Genomic DNA, 8,751 nt, shown 5'->3' on the forward strand with positions numbered 1-8,751 from the left:
AAAGCTGACCGCCGCGTCTGAAGTGAAAGTGAAAGTAACCCGGCTGCTCAGTCGGGCTGTTCGGGACCGCCACGGTGAAATCCCGGCATCCCGAACAGCTTACAGGACACCGGGAGGGCCCTTACCTGCCTCCTCTGTGTCCGATCGACGAATGACTGCTCCGTGTCTGAGATCCAGGCAGGAGCAGTCAAGTGCCGATAACACTGATCACAGGCGTGTTAATACACCCCAGTGATCAGCATGAGAGATCAGTGTGTGCAGTGTTATAGGTCCCTATGGGAGCTATAACACTGTAAAAAAAAAAAAAAAAGTAAAAAAAAAGTGTTAATAAAGGTCATTTAACCCCTTCCCTAATAAAAGTTTGAATCACCCCCCTTTTCCCATAAAAAAATAAAACTGTGTAAATAAAAATAAACATATGTGGTATCGCTGCATGCGTAAATGTCCGAACTATAAAAATATATCGTTAATTAAACCGCAAGGTCAATGGCGTACACGTAAATAAAATGCCAAAGTCCAAAAAATCTTGTTTTTGGTCACTTTTTATACCATTAAAAAATGAATAAAAAGTGATCAAAAAGTCAGATCAAAACAATAGTACCGATAAAAATTTCAGATCACGGCGCAAAAAATGAGTCCTCATACCGCCCTGTACATGGAAAAATAAAAAAGTTATAGGGGTCAGAAGAGGACATTTTTAAACGTATAAATTTTCCTGCATGTAGTTATGATTTTTTCCAGAAGTACGACAAAATGAAACCTATATAAGTAGGGTATCATTTTAACCATATGGACCTAAAGAATAATGATAAGGTGTCATTTTTACCAAAATATGCACTATGTAGAAACGGAAGCCCACAAAAGTTACAAAATGGCGTTTTTTCTTCGATTTTGTCGCACAATGATTTTTTTTCGGTTTCGCCATGTATTTTTATGTAAAATGACTAATGTCACTATAAAGTAGAATTGGTGATGCAAAAAATAAGCCATAATATGGATTTTTAGGTGGAAAATTGAAAGGGTTATGATTTTTAAAAGGTAAGGAGGAAAAAACGAAAGTGCAAAAACTGAAAAACCCTGTGTCCTTAAGGGGTTAATATTGTGGATGAATGGGCTTTTGTTGATATAGATTTTATTTTCCTCCAGATCGGCCAAGTATAAATTTGCAAAAGTCGGAGCGACCGGAGTCCCCATCGCCATCCCCGACGATTGCCTGTACCCCCTTCGATCAAATTGGAAAGAATTGCACTTCAATACTAAGGAGAGAAGTTCACATAAAAAATCAATCATGCCAGTACCCATCCCTGGGACATAACTCAATTGCTTGCGGATCGCATGTACACCCGCATCCTGCGGGATGCGGGTGTGCAGGCTCTCCACATCAATACTGGCCAAATGGAACGTCTGGGATCTTCCTATGTATATAAAAAATTCTTTACCTTTTGGACAGATGGTCCTCTTGAGACGTATTAACTCTGATATCGCTGTCTTTGATTCTCAGGCAGAGGAACTGATGCAAATGCTACAGCAAAGAAAATATCCAGAAGCCATGCTGCAGCAAGCTTTTGAGAAGGCGAGAGCTTTAGATAAAAAAAAAAACTTCTAGTGAAGAAAAAGCAAGGCAGCACAACTTCTCAGGATAAACATTTTATATTTTCGTTTGAGTATAGTCCAATGGAAAGGGTACTAAAAAATGTGATTCACAAAAATTGGTTCCTGCTGGCACAGAATGGGATTCTCCGGGATGTTGTAAGGAAAAAAACACTTATCACATTCCGCAGGACGGCCAACCTGAGAGATAAGTTAATAAGGGGTCGTGTGAACTCAGCCCAAAGTAATTGGTTAACGCAGAGTATCCCTGTAGGTAACTTTCAATGCGGGTCTTGCAATTGGTATCAATATATGTGTTCCAGCAAAGGGGTACAATTGGGAGGTGAATGGTTCAGAATTGAACAACATATCACATGCCGCACTAAATTGGTCGTGTATGCGATTTAACTTTTGGACAGATGGTCCGCTTGAGACGTATTAACTCTGATATTGCTGTCTTTGATTCTCAAGCAGAGGAACTGATGCAAAGGCTAAGGCAAAGAAATTATCCAGAAGCCATGTAGCAGCAAGCTTTTGAGAAGGCAAGAGCTTTAGATTAAAAAAATACTTCTAGTGAAAAAGAAGAAAAAGCAAGGCAGCACAGCTTCTCAGGATAAACGTTTTATATTTTCGTTTGAGTATAGTCCAATGGAAAGGGTACTAAAAAATGGCAAGAGATGGGATCCTCCGGGATGTGGTAAGGAAAAAAACACTTATCACATTCCGCAGGACGGCCAACCTGCTTGATAAGTTAATAAGGGGTCGTGTGAACTCAGACCAAAGTAATTGGTTAACACAGAGTATCCCTGTAGGTAACTTTCAAGGTGGGTCTTGCAATTGGTGTCGATATATGTGTTCCAGCAAAGTGGTACAATTGGGAGGTGAATGGTTCAGAATTGAACAACATATCACATGCCGCACTAAATCGGTCGTGTATGCGAACAAATGTGAGTGCGGCATGTTTTATGTCGGAAAGACCATCAGGCCATTGAATATAAGATTTTCAGAACATGCTAGGTCTATAATTACGGGAAAAGGGGCTCCGAAATTGATAAAACACATCCGATAAATTCATGGAGGGGACATTGCAGCTATGTCTTTTATGGGCCTCGTACGAATAGATGATACCCAGGGAGGGGGAGATATAAATATGGTATTATTGAAAAAAGAAACCTCTATCATATTAAAAATTAGAGCCCTAGGACAACTAGGTTTAAATGATTGGAAAGATATTAATGTGTTCAGTATGTAAAAGGAAGAAATTTATAGTCTCTTTTGAGCTCTTTTAGCTTCCAGCACTTGCATTGTTGTATATATTGATTTTTGCTTTTGATTTTTTATATCAACACCACTCAGCAATGGAAGGGTTAATGCCCTAACTGATCAGGTGTATGCCAGAGATGTATTAAATGTGTGAAGGAAGGAGAAGTGACGTAGGGACCTGTGGAAGCGGCGTGAGCAGGATTAAAGACTTTTAATTGCATCCTGATTGAGTACTGTGAGTTTCTTTTCCTCTATGAAAGGTATGTAACTGTTTTTTCTTCTACAGTAGAAAACTCACCGCCCGCATGTAAGAAGAATAAGGGGCCTATGCGCTGGGACCTTAGTGTCAATCACACAGGGTCCTAGCGCTGACATACAGGGGATAAGCGTGGCGGCTGCGGGCCATAGCCACGCCTATCTGACTGTTGCTGACCGTCTTATAAAGCATTTTTTAGCCTGGTCAAAGCTGTTAGATAGCAGCAAAAGGTATGCCTACATTTTTATTGTTAACAACTTTGTCATCCTAGGAATAGTTTATGAGGGTACAAATTAGTGACAGTTGCGCTTTAAGTTTGCATGTGTTCTGTTCAGAACCCCTGCTGCCAAACACTATCCTTGAACTATGACTATCTTGTTCATTTTTCTTTTTTTAGGATGATGATTTTTAATCACCCATCACATATAGGTCATTGGAGAGTGGTAGACAATTGTGTTGAACAGTAATCGGGCTAAAAGCATGTTCATTTTGAGGTAGCGATCAAAAGATCATGTTTTGAAATTTTAAACCGATAACTTGATGGCAAAATTTTTAGTAAAGTATAGCATAAAGTCTGGATATGGTAGATTATGAGAAATGTACATGCTATGTTTCTTGTGGAAATCCTTATATACATGTTCCATCAATTTATCATTTTTCTTACTGTCCCGTTGTTTAACTTTGTTTGTTTTCCACTCTGGCTAAACTCTTCCTCACTCTCTCTAATGTATAACTTTGTGGCCAAACATAACATTTCCCATAGAGTGCTTCCCTGAAATGGCTTCAGCAGGGCGGAGATGTGGGTAAGGCAAACGTCATTGCATCTGCAGGAAAAACACTGTTGAACTGCAGCTTATTCATACCTCTAGGGTCATGAAAGTCTGATGCTGCTTTACCGAAAAATACTGTGGGACACGCCAGCAGAGCTCAGACCCCGCTTCCATTAGCATGTTCACTCTTGGGTCAGGATAAAATGTAAAGACACTGATGATCAATATTATTGAAAATGTGAACTAAAAAGAGGACATAACAAAATGAACAGCAATGCATGCCTTGAAACATCTCATAAATATTAGATCAATAATTGATACTAACATAAATGTCGATATCCATATCTATAGCTGTAAGGTATCTTGTGTGCCCTGTTCTATGAATTCATTGTTGACAGCATCACATAAAGAGCAATTATAGTAAAACACACTCACTTTGGGGGGGGGGGGGCGTGGGTAATGCCACAAAAACTGCATTATGGTGTAGGAAAAGAGAGGGCAGTGTTTGTGGCATTTGTTTTACGGCAAAAAAATACAATAATAATAATTTGCATGTATGGGTCAAATGGTGCATCAGAAGGCCCCAAAACACTCCCAACTTAATAACTGAGTATAATAGTACCAAGGGATAAACCAAGATAGAACAGTGGGGAGGTGCTATAAAATATAACTTTTAATAACATATTTAAGTTAAAAACACCATATATGAATGTGACAGACCCATAGCCAAGAAAAGTTTAAAACATTTTAATAAAAAAAGCTACAAATTGCAATATCATAAACAGAAGGCTACAATGTCCTATCAAACAACAGGCTTCCAACTTGTTTCTGCCAAGATAGACTGGCTTCCTCAGGGGTGACCTAAGAAAGCTCCAGTTATTAGCAATAGGTGCTCCCAAAGTCGAAACAACCACTGTGGTGGAAGCAAACAATTAGTATTGAAGCCAGCTCACTCCCTCCTTCTGCGTACACCTGTGCAGCGGACCCGCCGGCACCGCCCCGGCTTCACTGGTAAGATGCAGGTAAAGGATAATGTCCGGCACCAGGGTTTCAGGTATAAAACTTGTGTTTATTGAAGACAAGACATATGGTCGCGGTAGTCACCCTGACGCATTTCGCACTGTGTAGCGCTTTGTCAAAGAGTCTTTGACAAAGCGCTACACAGCGCGAAACGCGTCAGGGTGACTACCGCGACCATATGTCTTGTCTTCAATAAACACAAGTTTTATACCTGAAACCCTGGTGCCGGACATTATCCTTTAACTGTGGTGGAAGCCACTCACTGTGCATAAAACTCTCTATATAGCAAAAAATATATTATACTCAATAAATGCATAGAGCATATTGCATAAGTGTTAAATTGGTAGAGACTGTGGTTTTCCAGATGAAAGCCAACCAATGTTCCAGAAGGATACAGTCTCTTGTCTGGTCACTAGGAATGTAAAACAGGAAGTGGGAGGCCGACTTTAACTATGACCCCGCGTTTCGCTGTGTCAGATGCTCACCCGGTGTCCCAAATGTTATTGTTACATCGGGTGTACCGCACCCCAGCATTTCTACATAGAATTGGGGTGCGCCTAGACTCATGTTGTCCTAGATGCTCTAGGTCTGATGCCCATTTGCTTCCTATGATATGGGATTGCATTTCTCTTACACAGTTCTGGGCTGATGTGTGACAGCTGCTCAGGAGATTATTTGGGTGTCCATTTACTTTGTCCGCCAAGTCATGTATTTTGGGATATACCGATGGTTTAGATGACGATAGAGGCTTATATATTGGTGTCAATAGAATTCTATACCAAGCCCGCAAGTTGATTGCCCAACTCTTGTTGAGAGCCTCTCCGCCTACTGTGTCCGAACTGATGACGAAACTGAACCATGTTATTAGATTGGAAAAGGGTGTGTATCTCAAGCGGAAGGCCGTGCATAAATTTGAGCTTATATGGTGACCCTGGATTGACACTCCAGGTCTGCCGAAGGTATACTTACGGAGGACCCCTATGGAAGTGTTGTTGGGGGGAGTGAGTTAGTCTGTCTTTCCTTTCTACTGTGTTGCTCTTGTCTTGATATCCTATGTCACTCCTATTTTGCTTCCTTTAAGCTACTGCATGGAACCCCACCTATACTTTTTCTGCAATTTCCTGTGGATGTCCTCACCCACACCCTTTACTGATTGTCTAGAGTGGTGACCCTCCTTTTTCTACCTGTGTAGATAATATGTTCTTGCTAAGCATGCCGTAGTTGTATTTTATCTATGCAATGTATGTAAGGTTCATGCATTTTTTTTCTTTGCACTATTTTCCTATGCTGTGGTTTTTTCCTAAGGGAGGGAATGACACGGGAACCAGGGGGGGGGGGGGGGGGGGAGGTTCTGTGGGTGGGGGGGAGGTTCTGTTTTGGTTATGGCTTTGTTTTGTTTTGGTGTTTGTTTGTAATAAAACTAAATGTTCAATAAAAAATTTCTGATTTAAAAAAAAGGAATGTAAGACAGGGCACAACCCACAGTGGCGGAGAGCTGCAAACTCCAGCTTCTGTGCGTTGTTGCCACCTCCCAAAATTATAATAATAATAATCCACAACTTAATGTTGGCGCTTTTTGAGGGCAATGTATCACACGTTATGTCATGCATGCCCCTGTCATCACAAACCACTCCCCTGGTAAGCTCAAGTGTGTTGCAGAGTGCTAAACCACATAATAAGAGTGTTTTAGATGAAGATACAATACACTAGGGGAGATTAAAAAACTGATGTAAAGTACATTGGTTTTTATTGCCCATAGCAACCAATGAATGCTTTCATTTCACCAGAGCTTTTAGGGTACAGTCACATATAAATTATCCTCTGCGAGTTGTCTACAGCTAATATTACACTTGCCGATTTGCCACTGGAGATAAACCGCAAGCGGATTAGTTTGCTACCCATTGTATTGGTAACAACATAATCCGCTTGCCTAAAGTTCGCAAGTAGAATTTCAGCTGCAGGAGACCTGCAGTGGATAAGTTATGTGTGACCATACTCGTATTGTGTGTAAGCTGAGCTGTAATTGTTCGCTGTAGGCAAAAAAGACAGCTTTACTATTAGACAAGTTTTAATCATTTCCCTTACTGTGCCAAGATGTACCAAAGTTTGAGAAAGTTACACCAAAGTCAAGCAAAATTCAGTTTGTTAAATCCACCCATTGGGGGACATTTATCAAAACCTGTGTAGAGGAAGAGTGGTGCAGTTCCCCGTAGCAACCAATCAGATTGCTTCTTTCATTGTTCAGGAGCCTTTTTAAAAATTAATGAAGAAATCTGATTGGTTGCTGTGGGCAACTGCACCCTTCTTTCTCTACACATTTGATAAAGCTCATCTATTGTGTTTACTTTTTTCACACATTACCCCTGGGTGAAGCATATAAAATATAATTATTCCTTCACTTTTCTTCTTGTTTCTTTATCCTCTCCCATTCTCCTTTCAGTTTCTAACCTGTAAGGTCTCAATGAGGGATAAGCGAATTTAATCTGACGAATCCGAATTCGTTACGAATTTCAGGAAAAATTTGATTTGCAACGAATCGAATATTGCCGCGAGTCAATCGTGCAAATTGTTTCATTAACTGCGGTCCAGGCTCCAGGGCATCTAAAATGGCAGACCCTCATTTGATGACATGGGGCAAGGAATCCTAGGAAGGCAGGAACAAGGGTAGGCAGGATGACCCTGAATCACATGCAGGATGCAGCCTATCAGCAGCCAGCCACCCCTGTGAGGTCACAGCCCTATATAATCGGCAGCCATCTTGCGGCCAGTCACATCAGCGTTCTATTGCAGAGAGAGATGGACAGAGAGCAGTGTATGTTGCACAGAAAAGCATCTTTAGCACCAACATAGAAATGGGGATACATGCAATGTAGACCTAATAATGAGGTCCTGTGATACTTAAACCACTATTATATAACCTATTATCCTGAAAGACCACTCAAAAGAAGACCAAATGTAAAAATAGATATAATTTATTAGACAATGAAGTAAAAGAAAAAGTTAAAAAGAAAAAAGGCATGGACACAGAAAAATGGGGACCATGGAAGGGAGAGGTATAGGTCCAAGTGCAACATAGACTATATAGCAGTAGCAAAACAGATTTTTTATATGGAGAAAACCTCACTAGAGGTGTATAATGAAATAAATAAAGCACAAGTGTGTCAGCAACAAACTAAAATAAAGGTATATGAAACACAAGTGTGCAGAGAAATGCACGGTGAGATAATGCAAATATATAATACTATAGAATTTTAGGAGAGTACAAATAGGCTGAGAACCAAAGGAAACCGTGAAAGGGAGCAGGTAATAATCAAAGTGAAGTTCCCCAGTCACCCACCACACCTTCGACGCATTTCACCCAGGGGGCTTTGTCCAGGAGTGATAGCATACGACATACGTACATCTAAGTGGTGTACCATTTTGTTCCTGTTAAAGTCTTAAGGGCCTAGATACTGTTAAAGGCCAGACAAAAGTACACACCTGCTGGTGTTGTAGACAAATACTGTTTTAAGCGTACTGGAGCGCATTGTCCTCCCCTCATAATTGCATACCTCATATGCACATGTAAGTGGTGTACTATTTTGTTCCGGTTAAAGTCATAAGGGCCTAGTTACTGTGAAAGGCCAGGCAAAAGTACACACCTGCTGGTGTTGTAGAAAAATACTGTTTTACAAGTACTGGAGTGCATTGTCCCCCTCTTATAAGTGCATACCACATGCGTACATCTAAGTGGTGTACCATTTTGTTCCTGTTCAAGTCTTAAGGGCCTAGTTACTGTGAAAGGCAAGGCAAAAGTACAGACCTGCTGGTGTTGTAGACAAATACTGTTTTACGAGTACTGGAGCGCATTGT

The sequence above is a fragment of the Hyla sarda genome, chromosome 5 (assembly GCF_029499605.1).
Source record: "Hyla sarda isolate aHylSar1 chromosome 5, aHylSar1.hap1, whole genome shotgun sequence".
Lineage (NCBI taxonomy): Eukaryota > Metazoa > Chordata > Amphibia > Anura > Hylidae > Hyla > Hyla sarda.